Source organism: Triticum urartu, chromosome 4, assembly GCF_003073215.2.
Source record: "Triticum urartu cultivar G1812 chromosome 4, Tu2.1, whole genome shotgun sequence".
Lineage (NCBI taxonomy): Eukaryota > Viridiplantae > Streptophyta > Magnoliopsida > Poales > Poaceae > Triticum > Triticum urartu.
The window spans coordinates 298,410,444-298,429,834 of record NC_053025.1 but is presented as its reverse complement, the minus strand read 5'-3'; positions in this window follow the sequence as shown (position 1 = coordinate 298,429,834).

The following is a 19,391-nucleotide window of genomic DNA, read 5'->3' as shown; positions in this document are numbered from 1 at the left end:
TTAAGCCCCATGATGAATATGAGATTGATAATAGTGTTTGCAATATTATTGAAAGTGGGTTTGGAAGAGTGTCAACTTTAGATCCCACATATTTGGAGAATGTTCAATCTGATGAAGTTTTTGATAAAAGTGGGTTTGGAGAGGTCATGACTTTAGTTAATGTTAATCCTACTATTTTGGAAGAGTGTCAACTTTGCATGCATGTGGATCGTGTTGAAAATATCTTATGTGATAGCTATTTTGTTGAATTTGCTTATGATCCCACGTGTAATTATTATGAGAGAGGAAAATATGATTGTACAAATTTTTATGTTACAAAATTACCTCTCGCTATGTTGAGATTGCTATTGTTTCTTTCCGCTTCCTTGCATATGCTAGTTTTTGCTTGCTATGATAATTTGTTTGCCTATAAGATGCCTATGCATAGGAATTAGGTTAGACTTAGATGTGTTTTTCACGTGTTTCATGATGCTCTCTTTCTGCTTAAACTCTTGTCTTTCATGTGAGCATCATTGAAATTATCAATGCCTAGCTAGGGGCGTTAAACGATAGCGCTTATTTTGATGAATCTATGGCTAGTACTAGAGTTTATGAACCATAGAAAAGTTGGAATACAGTAGGTTTAACACCAATATAAATAAATAATGAGTTCATTACAGTACTTTTAAGTGGTGGTTTGTTTTCTTTTACTAACGGAGCTCACGAGATTTTCTTTTAATTTTTGTGTTGTGAAGTTTTCAAGTTTTGGGTAAAGATTTGATGGATTACGGAACAAGGAGTGGCAAGAGCCTAAGCTTGGGGATGCCCAAGGCACCCCAAGATAAAATCCAAGGACAACCAAAAGCCTAAGCTTGGGGATGCCCCGGAAGGCATCCCCTCTGTGACGCCCCCGATTTGACCGTACACTAATCATACACGCAAATGTGTACGATCAAGATCAAGGACTCATGGGAAGATATCACAACACAACTCTAGACACAAATTAAAATAATACAAGCTTTATATTACAAGCCAGGGGCCTCGAGGGCTCGAATACATAAGCTCGAAAAACACAAGAGTCAGCGGAAGCAACAATATCTGAGCACAAACGTGAGTTAGACAAGTTTGCCTTAAGAAGGCTAGCACAAAAGCAACAACGATCGAAAAGGCAAGGCCTCCTGCCTGGGAGCCTCCTAACTACTCCTAGTCGTCTGCGGTCTTCACGTAGTAGTAGGCATCCTCCGGGTAGTATTAGTCATCGGTGGTGTCGTCTGGCTCCTGTGATCCGTCATCTGGTCGCAACAAACGGGTATGGGGAAAAAATAAGTAGCAAAGCAACCGTGAGTACTCATCAAAAGTACTCGCAAGACTTACATCAGATCTAAACTAAGTATGCATCTGTATCAAAGGAATGGGTTATATCTGTGGACTAAACTGCAGAATGCCAGAAGGGAAGGGGAAAGCCTAGCCTATCGAAGACTAGCATCTTATGGAAACCACCATCTTGTAGCAACAGGAGGGAGTAGAGTAGCATAAAGTAAAGTAATAGAAGTGTTATCAACCTCGGCCAGAGATCCTTTCTCGACTCCCTGCGAGAAAGCAATCCCAGAGCCATACTATCTAAGTGTCAACACATTCCAAATCTCATCACCATCCAGTTCTCATCACAAGTATCCAGTTCTAGTTGTATCGATCGGGATACAACTCCAAGTGTCCGTTACCGTAGGACAGGCTATTGATAGATGTTTTCTTCCCTGCAGGGGTGCACCAACTTACCCACCACGCTCGATTAACTCCGGCAGGACACACTTTCCTGGGTCATGCCCAGCCTCGGCCAAACAATACGCCGCACCCCGACCTAGGCTTAATAGAGAGGCCAGCATGCCGGACTAAACCTATGCCCCCAGGGGTCATGGGCCATCTCCCCAGGAACTCCTGCATGTTGCGTACACGGCCGGTGAGCAGACCTAGCTACCTCCTTCAACAAGGTAGGTGCTTACCAGTCCAACCCGACGCGCGCCGCTCAGTCCCTAACGTCTATTAAGCTTCGGCTGATGTATACGACGCAGAACGCCCATACTATGCCCACGTGATGGTTAGTGCTATCAGGCCAGAGGCCCCTCGGATCAAATATCCAAATCGTAGTGGATTAGGAACGCGCGGTAACGAGCAGAGACTCACGATCGATGTGACCCCGTCGCCCCGTCTCGAGTACTTGCGGCAAGGGCTAAGAATGCCCGACCATGCCTCATAAGTATCTCACGGGCACCTTCCAGGTCAACCCGACTCCACATCACTCGCTATTAAGCTCGCGCGGGTACCCCTCAGGGTCGACCCGTCTTTAGTAACATGGCTCAGTGTAAAGTCATAGTAACCATAGTAACTGTGTGTCTAACACCAAGGGGAAAGCCCGAGGAATCACCCCGGTGAATTCCACTCGATGTTATCATCAAGGTGAACGTAAGAGGATCCACCCTCGAGGTTCATGTTTGATGGTTTGCACGACAGAGCCGTAACGGAAGTGGTTAAGGAGGAAATCACCCTCGATGACCTCGACCGTATAGCTACACTACGGAGATCTCACCAGGAGTGATGTAAGAGGTTCCACCCTCGGCACTCGATGGTAACTCTGCAGAGTCATACAACTAGGGGGGGTGATGTGTGGTGTCGAGGCCTGGACATCGATCATGTGATCGAGTCATCGAACATAAAGCGAGGCAACTGGGACAAGGTGGGGTCACTGATGGATCTGTAACCAGCCTATACTAAGTAGTTTAGGATAAGCAGGTAACAACAACAGGCTATGCATCAGAGTAGGATCATACAGAAAGCAGTAGCAGTTCTAATGCAAGCATGAGAGGGAAGAAATGGGCGATATCGGAATGCTCAAGGGGGGGGGGGGTTTGCTTGCCTGGTTGCTCTGGCAAGGAGGGGGGTCGACGTAGTCGATCACAAGGGCAGCATCAGTCTCGGGGTCTACCGGAGAGAAGAGGGGGAAGAAACAGTAAATATAAATCAAACATAGCACCACAAAGCATAACATGGCAATAAGATGTGTCGGGTGTGACCTAACACGGTAGGAGGTGATACCGGCGAAGGGGGAAACATCCGGGAAAGTATCCCCGGTGTTTCGCGTTTTTGGACAGTTGAACCGGAGGGGCAAGTTGCATGTTCGCTATGCTAGGGATGCGTGACGGACGAACGGGCTGCGTATCCGGGTTCGTCTCGTCGTTCTGAGCAACTTTCATGTACAAAGTTTTTCCATTTGAGCTACGGTTTATTTTATATTAAAATTTACAAGATTTAAAACATTTTTAGAATTTATTTAATTCAACATTATCCAGAATAGTGTTTGCTGACTTCATCATGACATCAGCAGTCAACAGAGGTTGACTGGTCAACCTGACGTGTGGGTCCCACCAGTCAAAGACATTTTTATTATTATCCAGTTTTAGTTAAACTAAACAGGGTTAATTAGGGGAGGGCCCCACTGTCATTGACTGATTAATTAGTTAATTAACTAACAGTTTAATTAGTTTAATTAGTAGATTAGTCAGGTTAATTAAATAATTAGTTAATCTAAGCAGAATTAATTTAGTTAATTTATTCTTTAATGAGTTGATTAATTAATTATTTTATTTTTTTAATTATTTAATTAATTATTGAATTAATTTTTTTAAAAACAAACGTTCTGGGCTGGGGCCCACTTGTCATTGGCCCCAAGGGGCCTGGCGGATCGGGCGTGCGGGCGAATCGGGCGGGCGGAACCGCCCGAACGAGGGGGGCGCTCCAAAGCGCCGGCGCGGCACCGGCGCCGGACGTCGGAGGTGGTTGCGGGGACGGGCGCCGCCGTAGGCGGCAGCGGCGCAGGCAGGCGGTGTCGCTAGGCGTGGGAGCGAGGAGAAGGGTCGCAGGCGCGCAGTTAGGTGAGTGAGGGAGATGGGCGAGGCCAAGACGCGAGCAGGGCGCGGCGAGCGCGAGCGAGCAGTGGCTCGCGGCGAGTGCGGGCGTGCGTGCACGCCGGACATGGCCGGGGCGCGGGGCAGCAACAGACGGGGAGGGGGAACAGCGGATGCGGCGGAAGCCGAGCGCGCGTGCGCGCGGGCGGAACGCGGCGGACGGAGGCGGGCACGTGCGGGGGAGGCGGGAGCGAGCGCAGGGGCAGTCCGACGAGGTGAGCGCGCATGCGTGTGCACGAGGGAGAGGAGAGGAACGGGGGGGCTCACGAGGGGGAGGTAGGGCACGTGGCAGCGGGGCACGGGAAGGGGATGGAGATGACGACGTCGAGGGGCAGTCCGACGAGGTGGCCGTCGACGAGGCATGCCGGTGAGGGAGAACCGGCGAGGCGGCGATGGCGTTCGGCGACGGCGCACAACAGCGGGGGCGAACAGGCCGGGGCGACGAACGGCTTTTGGTCAGGCGGCGCCGGGCGCGAGGAGAGGGGGCGCGGGGTCGGGGTGGTGGCGAGGGGCCACGGTGATGGGGTCGGGGCGGTTCGGTGGGGGCGGCGTCGACAATGTCCACGGGCGGCGAGGCGACGGGACCGGTGGCGGGGTCAATCACCCCGATCAAGATCGGTTGGGGGAGTGGGAGGAGCGAGTGGGAGGGAGTGGGTCAGGGGAGGTTAGGGTTTCATGGAGTGGGGATAAGGAGGCCCGGCTAGGCCTGGTGGGCCGGCCAGTGCGGCGGCCAGCTGGGCCGTTAGGCCCGGCGTGTGTGGGGGGGGGCTTGTGTTCTCTTTTTTTAAAAGCTTTTTTGTTTTCCTCTTTTTTTACAGAAGAATTTTGTAGATAAATGAGCTGCCAAATGTGTTTTGTAAAAAGTGAAACTTGGTCACACAGATATAATGCCTTATCCAGCGCTGCCACAAAAAGTTTTGGGCCATCAGGAGTTGTCCAAGAATTTTTAGAAAATGAAAGGACATCTTAAATAATGATGGGCCAGATAATAAATTCCCAAAGGCAATTTAGGATTTTCCAAAAATGTTGGTTTTAACATGACAAATATCTAGGGATTATTTGCCATAGGATGAACTATTTTCTTTGCATGACAGAAGAAGCAAATATTTGACATGCAATTTAAATTGGAATTTGAAGCAGATTTTGGACAAGTGGCATTTTGGCATGATGATCATGATGACATGACCTTCATTGGGGGGAGATTACTGTGGTGCGATGTTGGGGATGTTACAAATCTCCTCCACTACAAGAAATCTCGTCCCGAGGTTTAAGTGGGGAGGCAAAGAGTAACTTCGGGAGAACTGACCCTTATAGGGTTAATTGACTGGTGAGCAATTCAAGGAATGAGGCAGAAGTATCTCTCGAGTTGAAACTTAATAAACACCGAGAGCAAAGTATGAAGGTACAATAGGAAGTTTCAAGCGAATGGACAAACTATTGATACCTGAACAGAGTGTGAGAAAGGTGTTCAGATCATTGGGAATAGATCATCTCTCGGAAGGTGGCTCGTGACATGATACGAAGCCAAACACAAGAATATTTCAGGATCAAAGATATATAGGAGAGTCAGGTTTCGATCATGTGGAACTGTGGGTTATGGGCCCACCATGTGGGTTAAAATTAGAAAGAGCGGTGACATGTTACACGGTTATGATTGTAAGGCATGTTAGAGTGTAACCTGTCAGTTATGTCGGCTACAACGTCGGTACCAAGGGCGAGGGACGAAGAGAACCATTTTCCTGCTCGTTGAACGAGGCGGGCCATTAGGCAAAGTTCTTGTCCATCGGTGGCTACCGGAATGTCATCAACCATAGTAACAGGGTCTTTACTCACAGAGTTGTACATTGAGGTGCTTACGTAAGCAGGAAATTATCTCTACTGAGATAAGTTAGTTTACCGGAAAGGTTAAACAAAATAATGGAAAGGAAAATATGATTAGTAATTAATCAGAACAATGGAAAGGAAAATGTGTTTAAACACATTTATCAGGAGTATACCCTTCCCAAGGACAAGTAGAGGATGATATCCATGACAGGATAGTAAGTAGATAACCAATTAGGTAAAGGGAAAGAAATTTCATGACATTACCCATACAACGGTGTTTGTATAATTGATAAAGGAAATTTAGTATCGCGCTTCAAATATTCTTATTGGAGATCGGATTACCACAGACATGCTTCGAGATAGCATTGACAAGGTTTCAAGCAAAGGTCAGACTTTGGATACACCAAGGATCCATCGGAAACAACTTAGAAAATAAGTCATACAATTTTAGCAGGGAAAAGATGAGGGTGTGGCCGATGGGCTGAGTAGCAATCCATCGACATGTTAAAAAGGATGTATTCCCAAAATTAATATGATCAAGTTTGTGTTGGGGGGAAGACAAGAATGTTGTTGATGCTGACACAAATCATCGAGAGGCAAGGATGGTATTTCTAGCCATGAATTCAATTGACATCTCTGAAGAAGCCGTAGTGTGATGGTGATCAAGACAAAGTTTGTCGAGAGACTCTATGAAGATGCCCTCGAGCAGAAAAGGGAGGATGAAGTGAAAGGCTATGAGAACCACAGATTCGTCACAAGCTCAAAGTCAAGCTTGTTGTTCGAGGTGAAATGATAATATGAGGAAGATCGACATAAGCTTAGCTCATCGTAAGAAGTTGCTCCGGGCATAAGGACCAGGTAGCACAGTTAAAAAGTTGTCATGATAAAATATAGCCGTTCAGGCTAGGAATGATGCGATGGGTTATAAAGCTTCCGAGTATCAAGTACTAGGTGTAATGCCAGAAGGTAAATCGGAGTAGAGGTTGGACGGGGGAATGATTTGCAGAGGATAAGTAATTGTAACTTACTCGGTAAATGGGATCAAGGAGGAAATATGGTCGGGACCATAACTACAAGGGATCCAATTCACGACACCGGAAGAATTATTTAAATGATTAAATATCCTTGCAAGAAGCTTTCATGATAAGTCCCACACCGTGTCCGTGGGCGTGAACACAAGGTTCAGGGTCGACTCCCACTTCTACAACACATAACCTTTCATTTTACTTCTCGCTCTTGATGAAGCTGTAGTATTGAAATTTTATCTAACGAAAGCCAGTAGAGTATAATCCGCATAACTTTCGAGTTCACACAGATTAGGGAAGGCATAGGTTCAACCCCTCGGGGCATCTTAGGAACATACATCATAAATTTCAAGAATAATACACAAGCTCGGTAGTAGAGCATGCTTGTGAAAGCGGAGGATACAATTTACCAAAAGCATTACGTATCCAAGGAAAGGCTCACAAGCTTATTGAATATGAAGGACGTTGTCGAATAAAATCCGAAAAAGGGGGGTCTGGTGGTCCACAAGGGATTTGATGTGAGCATCAGTATTCAACCAGAGGAAGGAAGAATGCAAGAAGATCAGATTATAGAAACAACTGACTAACTCAAGGCTCAATTGCAAAGGAATTATGAATTCCAAGACAAGGGATCAGAAGCAATGCTCTGATTAGGGATGGATAGGTAGAATAGCCATAGGGGTACAATCGATGGCGATTTGATTGGTCGAGATCCAGCACATGTTAAAATGATGTCTGAGCCGGAAGGATGAATTCTAGGATCTAATTGAGGATTGCGAGCATTCGCAACATATTGTATCAACGGACTCAAAATGATAATGACAAAGGATGACAATAAGATTACTGACTTATGGTATTAACCATAATGCAAGCAAGCAAGAAATTCAAGAACAATAGGCTGTTGAGGATTTTCACAAGAACGAATAGGATTTTGAAGATTTTTGTGAAACACTCAAACAACTGGGGATGAAGAATCTTCGGTAAATAGAGAGGAATTATTCATAGGGGTATTCAGATGACAAGGAGCTGCAAAGCAGTAAGCTCAAAGGATCCTCGGAACAAAGGAGAGCAGTTCAGGGCATCTGGTAATAACAAGATCAGTGGGATAGAATGTAAGATTCGCAAGTGTGTGTAGTTATCCATAAGGATATTTCGGTGGTAGGGAATTTCAAGGCAACAGACACAAAGTCTCGACAGAACATCATAGAGTAACTTCGGAATCTTCTGATGCAGTAATCGATCATCTGAAATAAGGGGCTCTCCGGGCGGATGTGATCACGAGATCCTAATGTTCGAGTTAGTAAAACCATTTAACCCGAATAGAAGAGAGATCAGAGTCCCAGAGTATAGACGAGGAATAAAAGATCCTAATACCACCCAAATGGTGACATGGGCCCGTAAGACACACAACCATGTTAGTAAAAGTTTTTGTAGTGACTAGACTCAACTTCGGCCAAGGAGTTGGAAAGGGGGCTACCTACAGGCAGTCGGCTCTGATACCAACTTATGATGCCCCCGATTTGACCATACACTAATCATACATGCAAATGTGTACGATCAAGATTAAGGACTCACGGGAAGCTATCACAACACAACTCTAAACACAAATTAAAATAATACAAGTTTTATATTACAAGCCAGGGGCCTCGAGGGCTCGAATACATAAGCTCGAAAAACACAAGAGTTAGCGAAAGCAACAATATCTGAGCACAAACGTGAGTTAGACAAGTTTGCCTTAAGAAGGCTAGCACAAAAGCAACAACGATCGAAAAGGAAAGGCCTCCTGCCTGGGAGCCTCCTAACTGCTCCTAGTCGTCTGCGGTCTTCACGTAGTAGTAGGCATCCTGCGGGTAGTAGTAGTCATCGGTGGTGTCGTCTGGCTCCTGTGATCCGTCATCTGGTTGCAACAAACGGGTATGGGGAAAAAAGAAGTAGCAAAGCAACCGTGAGTACTCATCCAAAGTACTCGCAAGACTTACATCAGATCTAAACTAAGTATGCATCTGTATCAAAGGAATGGGTTATATCTATGGACTAAACTGCAGAATGCCAGAAGGGAAGGGGAAAACCTAGCCTATCGAAGACTAGCATCTTATGGAAACCACCATCTTGTAGCAACAGGAGGGAGTAGAGTAGCATAAAGTAAAGTAATAGAAGTGTTATCAGCCTTGGCCAGAGATCCTTTCTCAACTCCCTGCGAGAAAGCAATCCCAGAGCCATACTATCCAAGTGTCAACACATTCCAAATCTGTAACATCCCAAATTTTCAATTTGGAATGTTATACACTAGATCATATGCATATCATATTTTCTTGCATTTTGGTTGATCCTAGAAATTTCACGCAACTCAAGGACCCTCGGAGAGAGTTGGAGATTTCATTATTTTCATATTTGAGAGTTCTCTCAAATTTTGAAAATAGGATCATTTGATTTATTTATTTTATCTTCAATAATTTTTCGGTGTCAAAATATATGAGAGAGGGAATAATATGACTTTCCCAAATTTAGGAAAAATGAAGATTTAATAAATAGATCAATTTTGTTGCCGGAGTTATTTGCATTTTATTTGGATAGGGAAAAATGCGCGTTTTCAAAAATTGCATTTTAGGTCCGGAGAAAAGTTCATTTTGTTCGGCTCATTTTTAGGAGTCGGGGAAAATTTACTTTAGATTTTTCGGAGTTCGTTTAGATCCCTTTTTTGTTTTTTTTTCTGCGCGAGGAACTATTTTAAAAAAATAATTTGAGCAGCGCCTTGGGCCAAAGGCCCAAGCCAAGCCACCTACCGCCGCGCTCCCAGGCGCCAGGCGCCGAGCCAGGAGCCGGTCGGCCGCCGCCGCCTCTTGCTAGGACCGAATCCTTTTAGGATTCTAGGGCGCCCCTTGTCCCTTTCCTTATTCCGTTTATTTTCTAGATCTTTCCTACTCCTATTCTAATTCCTTATCCTCTACCCCAAGTAAACCCCTCCCCTCCCCAATATAAATACCCAAGCACCCCCCCCTAAACACATCAAATCAAAGCTCTCCTCCACACCATGCCTTACCGCCGCCAAGCCGCATCACACCGCGCCCTGCGTCACCGCCGCCGCACCTTGCCGCCGCCGCCCCACACCCGCGCCGCCGCCGCACCTTGCCGCCGCCACCCCACACCCGCGCCGCCGCCGCACCTTACTGCCGCCGCCCCACACCCGCGCCGCCGCCGCACCTTGCCCACGCCGCCGCCCTACGCCGACGCCGCCGGAGCCCCTCACCGGAGACCTCGCCAAGGTTGCCCCGCGCTACATCTATTCTTTTTCTCGGATCGTTTTCTTCTAATCGTTCCGATTCTTTTCTTCTCTAAACCGTTCCGGTTTTCTAGATCGGTTTTTCGTTCGGTTTTTCTTCTCCGAAACCCTAGATCGGATTCGTTTTCTTCTCCGATTTAGTTGCTTTGGACCGTTTGCCGGACCGTTCGTCCTAACGAACGTGATCACCAGATTCTTCTAGGTTAACGAACGTCCGTTCGTTTAACCGTTCTTCTTTTTCTTTTCGTCGGATTTATTCCGTGATCGCGATCTCAGATCCGATCTTCTTTCTAGTCTTTCTTTTCGCTCGTTTATCGGAATCAGGTGATTCAAGCGCCTGGAGTTTCGTCTCGAAACCGCCGTTCCGTCTAATCAACTTGAACAAGCTTTTGTTACAGTAAAATTTTGACCTAGATTCAACTTGCTAGAACCGAGTTGTTTTCTTCCGCCGTTTGTTTTTCGTTCTTTCTTTGCAACCGGAGTTCTTAAGTTGAACTACCTGGTTCGTTCTCTTGTTCGAGTTTTACTTGTGCATTAGATGAGTACTTATTGTATGCTTGTTGTTTGTCTGCGATAGATTACCCGGATTGCGCCGCTTGTTACTTCGAAACCCTAGGACTCGCGGATCATCAGCAAGGCAAGTAACACTTTGATCATACCTTTTCTACAACCCATGTTTTATTGCATTAGATCAATCCTCACACATTGCATGATTAGGATCTAATTAAATTGTGGGATGGGAAGTAGATGAGGTAGTACCTATTACCTGTATTATTATGAAACCTTTGGGAGTTACTTCTACGTTTACTTATTATGCCATGCTATGCTAGTAGACGTGGATTGGGTGAGTGATATCCATGACAGATGTGAGATTGATAATTTTAATAAGGTTTATCTAAGGTGGCAACTTAAACACACATCTGGGTGGATCGAGGCACCTGATGTCTATCAGGACTTGCCTGTTTTTTTTTTGGACCGCCACCCAGGCTCAAAGGGATCATAAGATCTTTCATGCTAGAAACTTCCGTGTGCAGCCACAAGCCATTATGGGCTCTGGCATAGTTGACTAAGTTGTGCGAACTCTTACGGGGTGGACTAGCAGATGTAGGGGTTGTAGGTGGTACGGTCTACCCCACATGTAAGGTGCTAGCGCTTCTGAAAGACTGTGTCTCGGTCATCCGTCTTCTCAAACACCATGTAGTGCGAGAAAACAAACAGAGGCGATCGAGTCTTGTGGGGAAAAGTGCGCAACCTCTGCAGAGTGTAACAAACTAATCATGATTAGCCGTGTCCCCGGTTATGGACAACTTGAGTATCTAGTACTTGAATATCATTGTGAATCTCAACATGTTACTTCTAATTAATGTTAATTGGGTTTTAATTACTTTTAATTGGGATTGAGAATGCTGTCAACCATTCTCAATGTTTCACAACCACCATGATAGTAAATAAAATTTATTCCTTTGCAGTAGGGAAAAATTGGCTTTACGCAAAAACTGTAACCATAGAGCTTTCCACCAGCCATATATGCATATAGTATAGCTGTTTCATTCCATTACTCTCTATGTGTTACTTTGCCAGCATATTCCATGTGCTGACCCGTTTTCGGGCTGCAACGTTAATGTTGCAGACTTTTCAGACGACGATTGAGGTGCGTTTAGGTCGTGGTTCTATACTCAGTGATGCCGCTGGAGTTGATGGACCCATTTATCTTCCAAGTCTTCCGCTGTTATCTTTAAAATATGGCCTTAAGTCATATTTATTGTAATAAGTTCTTTTTGAGCCATCGATGTAATAAGTGTGTGATTGCAACTCTGCTATAAAACCTCGATGTACTGTGTGGTGTCAGCATTACTGATCCAGGGATGACACCGTAGCACAGTAGACGTGATCCATTCGGGTCAGGTCGCTACAAAATCTCATTACCATCCAGTTCTCATCACAAGTATCCAGTTCTTGTTGTATCAATCGGGATACAACTCCAAGTGTCCGTTACCGTAGGACAGGCTATCGATAGATGTTTTCTTCCCTGCAGGGGGTGCACCAACTTACCCACCACGCTCGATTAACTCTGGCCGGACACACTTTCTTGGGTCATGCCCGGTCTCGGCCAAACAATACGCCGCAACCCGACCTAGGCTTAATAGAGAGGCCAGCACGCCGAACTAAACCTATGCCCCCAGGGGTCATGGGCCATCTCCCCAGGAACTCCTGCACGTTGTGTACGCGTCCGGTGAGCAGACCTAGCTACCTCCTTCAACAAGGTAGGTGCTTACCAGTCCAACCCGGCGCGCGCCGCTCAGTCGCTGACGTCTATTAAGCTTGGGCTGATGTATACGACGCAAAACACCCATACTATGCCCACGTGATGGTTAGTTCTATCAGGACAGAGGCCCCTCGGATCAAATATCCAAATCGTAATGGATTAGGAACGCGCGGTAACGAGCAGAGACTCACGATCGATGTGACCCCGTCGCCCCGTCTCGAGTACTTGCGGCAATGGCTACGAATGCCCGGCCACGCCTCGTAAGTATCTCGCGGGCACCTTCCAGGTCAACCCGACTCCACATCACTTGTTATTAAGCTCGCACGGGTACCCCTCAGGGTTGACCCGTCTTTAGTAACATGGCTCAGTGTAAAGTCATAGTAACCATAGTAATTGTGTGTCTAACACCAAGGGGAAAGCCCGAGGAATCACCCCCGGTGAATTCCACTCGATGTTATCATCAAGGTGAACGTAAGAGGATCCACCCTCGAGGTTCACGTTTGATGGGTTGCACGACAGAGCAGTAACGGAAGTGGTTAAGGAGGAAATCACCCTCGATGACCTCGACCGTATAGCTACACTACGGAGATCTCACCAGGAGTGATGTAAGAGGTTCCACCCTCGGCACTTGATGGTAACTCTAAAGAGTCGTACAACTAGGGGGGTGATGTGCGGTGTCGGGGCCTGGACATCGATCACGTGATCGAGTCATCGAACATAAAGCGAGGCAACTGGGACAAGGTGGGGTCACTGATGGATGTGTAACCAGCCTATACTAAGCAGTTTAGGATAAGTAGGTAAGGTATGAAAGCAGGTAACAACAACATGCTATGCATCAGAGTAGGATCGTACAGAAAGTAGTAGCGGTTCTAATGCAAGCATGAGAGGGAAGAAATGGGCGATATCGGAATGCTCAAGGGGGGGGGTTGCTTGCCTGGTTGCTTTGGCAAGGAGGGGGGTCGTCGTCGACGTAGTCGATCACAAGGGCAGCATCGGTCTCGGGGTCTACTGGAGAGAAGAGGGGGAAGAAACAGTAAATATAAAGCAAACATAGCACCACAAAGCATAACATGGCAATAAGATGTGTCGGGTGTGACCTAACGCGGTAGGAGGTGATACCGGCGAAGGGGGGAAACATCCGGGAAAGTATCCCCGGTGTTTCGCGTTTTCGGACAGTTGAACCGGAGGGGGAAAGTTGCGTGTTCGCTATGCTAGGGATGCGTGACGGACGAACGGGCTGCGTATCCGGGTTCGTCTCATCGTTCTGAGCAACTTTCATGTACAAAGTTTTTCCATCCGAGCTACGGTTTATTTTATATTAAAATTTAAAAGATTTAAAACATTTTTAGATTTTTTTAATTTATTTAATTCAACACTATCTAGAATAGTGTTTGCTGATGTCATCATGACGTCATCATGACATCAGCAGTCAACAGAGGTTGACTGGTCAACCTGACGTGTGGGTCCCACCAGTCAAAGACATTTTTTAATTATCCAGTTTTAGTTAAACTAAACAGGGTTAATTAGGGGTGGGCCCCACTGTCATTGACTGATTAATTAGTTAATTAACTAACAGTTTAATTAGTTTAATTAGTAGATTAGTTAGGTTAATTAAATAATTAGTTAATCTAAGCAAAATTAATTAAGTTAATTAATTATTTTATTTATTTAATTATTTTATTAATTAGTTTTTTTTAAAATATAAACAAACGTTCTGGGCTGGGGCCCACTTGTCATTGGCCCCAGGGCCTGGCGGATCGGGCGTGCGGGCGAATCGGGCGGACGAAACCGCCCGAACGAGGGGGGCGCTCCAAAGCGCCGGCGCAGCACCGGCGCCGGACGTCGGAGGTGGTTGCGGGGACGGGCGCCGCCGTAGGCGGCAGCAGCGCAGGCGGGCGACGTCGCTAGGCATGGGAGCGAGGAGAAGGGCCACGGGTGCGCGGTTAGGTTAGTGAGGTATATGGGCGAGGCCAAGGCGCGAGCAGGACGCGGCGAGCGCGAGCGAGCGAGCAGTGGCTCGCGGCGAGTGCGGGCATGTGTGCACGCCGGACATGGCCAGGGCGCGGGGCAGCAACAGACGGGGAGGGGGAACGACGGACGCGGCGGAAGCCGAGCACCCGTGCGCGCGGGTGGAACACGGCGGACGGAGGCAGGCGCGTGCGAGGGAGGCGGGAGCGAGCGCAGGGGCGCTAGCGGTGAGCGCGCATGCGTGTGCACGAGGGAGAGGAGAGGAACGGGGGGGCTCACGAGGGGGAGGTAGGGCACGTGGCAGCGGGGCACGGGGAGGGGATGGAGACGACGACGTCGAGGGGCAGTCTGGCGAGGTGGCCGTCGACGAGGCAGGCCGGTGAGGGAGAACCAGCGGGGCGGCGATGGCGTTCGGTGACGGCGCATAGCAGCGGGGGAAAATGGGTCGGGGCGATGAACGGCTTTGGGTCAGGCGGCGCCGCGCGCGAGGAGAGGGGGCGCGGGGTCGAGGTGGTGGCGAGGGGCGACGGTGACGGGGTCGGGGCGGTTCGGTGGGGGGGCGGCGTCGGCAAAGTCCACGGGCGGTGAGGCGACGGGATCGGTGGCGGGGTCGATCGCCCCGATCAAGATCGATTGGGGGAGTGGGAGGAGCGAGTGGGAGGGAGTGGGTCAGGGGAGGTTAGGGTTTCGTGGAGTGAGGATAAGGAGGCTCGGCTGGGCCTAGTGGGCCGGCCAGTGCGGCGGCCAGCTGGGCCGTTAGGCCCGGCGTGTGGGGTGGGGGGGCTTGTGTTCTCTCTTTTTTTAAAAGCTTTTCTATGTTCCTCTTTTTTTACAGAAGAATTTTGTAGATAAATGAGCCGCCAAATGTATTTTGTAAAAAGTGAAACTTGGTCACACAGATATAATGCCTTATCCAGCACTGCCACAAAAAGTTTGGGGCCACAGGAGTTGTCCAAGAATTTTTAGAAAATGAAAGGACATCTTAAATAATGATGGACCAGATAATAAATTCCCAAAGGCAATTTCGGACTTTCCAAAAATGTTAGTTTCAACATGACAAATATCTTGGGATTAATTGCCATAGGAAGAACTATTTTATTTGCATGACAGAAGAAGCAAATATTTGACATGCAATTTAAATGGAATTTGAAGCAGATTTTGGACAAGTGGCATTTTGGCATGATGATCATGATGACATGACCTTCATTAGGGGGAGATTACTGTGGTGCGATGCTGGGGATGTTACACCCTCTTTCGTCTTCGTCCATCGGTAACTTTACTTGGAGCTATATTTTTATTCACCACATGATATGTGTTTTGCTTGGAGCGTCTTATATGATTTGAGTCTTTGATTTTTAGTTTACCACAATCATCCTTGCTGTACACACCTTTTGGGAGAGACACACATGAATCGGAATTTATTAGAATACTCTATGTGCTTCACTTATACCTTGAGCTAGATAATTTTGCTCCAGTGCTTCGCTTATATCTTTTAGAGCACGGTGGTGGTTGTATTTTATAGAAATTATTGATCTCTCATGCTTCACTTGTATTATTTTAAGAGTCCCTTAGAACAGCATGGTAGTTTGCTTTGGTTATGAATTTAGTCCTAATATGATAGGCATCCAAGATCGGTATAATAAAAACTTCCATAAAAAGTGCATTGAGTACTAGGAGAAGTTTGAGACTTGATAATTGTTTTGAGATATAAAGGTCGTAATATTAGAGTGTGCTAGTTGAGTAGTTGTGAATTTGAGAAATACTTGCGTTGAAGTTTGCAAGTCCCGTAGCATGCACGTATGGTGACCGTTGTGTAACAAATTTGAAATATGAGGTGTTATTTGATTGTCTTCCTTATGAGTGGCGGTCGGGGACGAGCGATGGTCTTTTCCTACCAATCTATCCCCCTAGGAGCATGCGCGTAATGCTTGGTTTTTGATGACTTGTATATTTTTGCAATAAGTATGTGACTTCTTTATGACTAATGTTGACTCCATGGATTATACGCACTCTCGCCCTTCCATCATTTCTAGCCTCTTCGGTACCATGCATTGCCCTTTCTCACCTCGAGAGTTGGTCCAAACTTCGCCGGTGCATCCAAACCCCGTGATATGATACGCTCTGTCACACATAAACCTCCTTATATCTTCCTCGAAACAGCCATCATACCTACCTATTATGGCATTTCCATATCCATTCCGAGGTATATTTCCATGCAACTTTCCACCGTTCCATTTATCATGACACACATCATCATTGTCATATTGCCTTGCATGATCATGTAATTGACATCGTACTTGTGGCAAAGCCACTGTTCATAATTTTTCATACATGTCACTCTTGATTCATTGCCCTTCCTGGTACACCGTCGGAGGCATTCATATAGAGTCATACTTTGTTCTAGTATCGAGTTGTAATCATTGAGTTGTAAATAAATAGAAGTGTGACGATCATCATTAATAGAGCATTGTCCCCCAAAAAGAGAAAGGCCAAAAATAAAAAAGGAAGGCCCAAAAAATATAAAAAGGGGCAATGCTACTATCCTTTTTTCCACACTTGTGCTTCAAAGTAGCACCATGATCTTTATGGTAGAGAGTCTGTTGTTTTGTCACTTTCATATACTAGTGGGAATTTTCATTATAGAACTTGGCTTGTATATTCCAACAATGGGCTTCCTCAAATGCCCTAGATTTTCGTGAGCAAGAAATTTGGATACACACCCACTTAGTTTCTTTTGTTGAGCTTTCATACATTTATAGCTCTAGTGCATCCGTTGCATGACAATCCCTACTCCTTGCATTGACATCAATTGATGGGCATCTCCCTAGCCCATTGATTAGCCGCGTCGATGTGAGACTTTCTCCTTTTTGTCTTCTCCACATAACCCCCATCATCATATTCTATTCCACCCATAGTGCTATATCCATGGCTCGCGTTCATGTATTGCGTCAAAGTTCAAAAAAGTTTGAGATTACTAAAGTGTGAAACAATTGCTTGGCTTGTCATCAGGGTTGTGCATGATGAGAGCATTCTTGTGTGACGAAAATGGAGCATGACCAAACTATACAATTTTATAGGGATGAACATTCTTTAGCCATGTTATTTTGAGAAGACATAATTGCTTAGTTAGTATGCTTGAAGTATTATTATTTTTATGTCAATATTTAACTATTGTCTTGAATATTTCGGATCTGAATATTCATGCCAGAATAAATAGAATTACATTGAGATTATGTTAGGTAGCATTCTACATCAAAAATTCTGTTTTTATCATTTACCAACTCGAGGACGAGCAGGAATTAAGCTTGGGGATGCTTGACACGTCTCCAACGTATCTATAATTTTTGATTGTTCCATGCTATTGTATTATCTGTTTTGGATGTTAATGGGCTTTATTTTACACTTTTATATTACTTTTGGGACTAACCTATGAACCCAAGGCCCAGTGCAAATTGCTGTTTTTTTTTGCCTATTTCAGTGTTTCGCAGAAAAGGAATATCAAACGGAATGAAACCTTCGGGAACGTGATTTTTGGAACAAACGTGATCCAAAGGACTTGGAGTGGACGTTAAGAAACGAACAAGGAGTCCACGAGGCAGGGGGCGTGCCCTCCCCCCTTGTGGGCCCCTCGTGGCTCAACCGACCTACTTCTTCCTCCTATATATGCTCATATACCCTGAAACATCGAGGAGCACCACGAAACCCTATTTCCACCGTCGCAACCTTCTGTACCCAAGAGATCCCATCTTGGGGCCTTTTTCGGAGCTCCGCCGGAGGGGGCAATGATAACCCACAAGTATAGGGGATCGCAATAGTTTTCGAGGGTAGAGTATTCAACCCAAATTTATTGATTCGACACAAGGGGAGCCAAAGAATATTCTCAAGTATTAGCAGCTGAGTTGTCAATTCAACCACACCTGGAAACTTAATATCTACAGCAAAGTGTTTAGTAGCAAAGTAATATGATAGTGGTGATAACGGTAGCAAAAGGTAACAGTACCAAAAGTAATATTTTTGGTATTTTGTAGTGATGATAGCAATAGCAACAGAAAAATAAATAAGTGAAGAACAATATATGGAAAGCTCGTAGGCAATGGATCAGTGATGGAGAATTATGCCGGATGCGGTTCATCATGTAACAGTCATAACCTAGGGTGACACAGAACTAGCTCCAGTTCATTGATATAATGTAGGCATGTATTCCTAATATAGTCATACATGCTTATGGAAAAGAACTTGCATGACATCTTTTGTCCTACCCTCCCGTGGCAGCGGGGTCCTTACGGAAACTAAGGGATATTAAGGGCTCCTTTTAATAGAGAACCAGAATAAAGCATTAACACATAGTGAATACATGAACTCCTCAAACTACGGTCATCACCGGTAAGTATCCCGATTATTGTCACTTCGGGGTTAACGGATCATAAAACATAATAGGTGACTATAGACTTGCAAGATAGGATCAAGAACACTCATATATTGATGAAAACATAATAGGTTCAGATCTGAAATCATGGCACTCGGGCCCTAGTGACAAGCATTAAGCATAGCAAAGTCATAGCAACATCAATCTCAGAACATAGTGGACACTAGGGATCAAACCCTGACAAAACTAACTCGATTACATGATAGATCCCATCCAACCCATCACCGTCCAGCAAGCCTACGATGGAATTACTCACGCACGGCGGTGAGCATCATGAAATTGGTGATCAAGGATGGTTGACGATGATGATGGCGACGGATTCCCCTCTCCGGAGCCCCGAACGGACTCCAGATCAGCCCTCCCGAGAGGTTTTAGGGCTTGGCGGCAGCTCTGTATCGTAAAACGCGATGATTTATTCTCTCTGATTTTTTTCTCATCGAAACTCAATATATGGAGGTGGAGTTGGAGTCGGAGAGGCAACAGGGGGCCCATGAGGTAGGGGCGCGCCCTAGGGGGGCAGGCGCGCCCCCCACCCTCGTGGCAATACGGTGGGCCCCCTGGCCTTCATCTTTGGCAGGTATTTTTCTTATTTTCTGAAAAGTGTCTCCATGAAGTTTCAGGTCATTCCGAGAACGTTTGCTCCTGCACATAAATAACACCATGG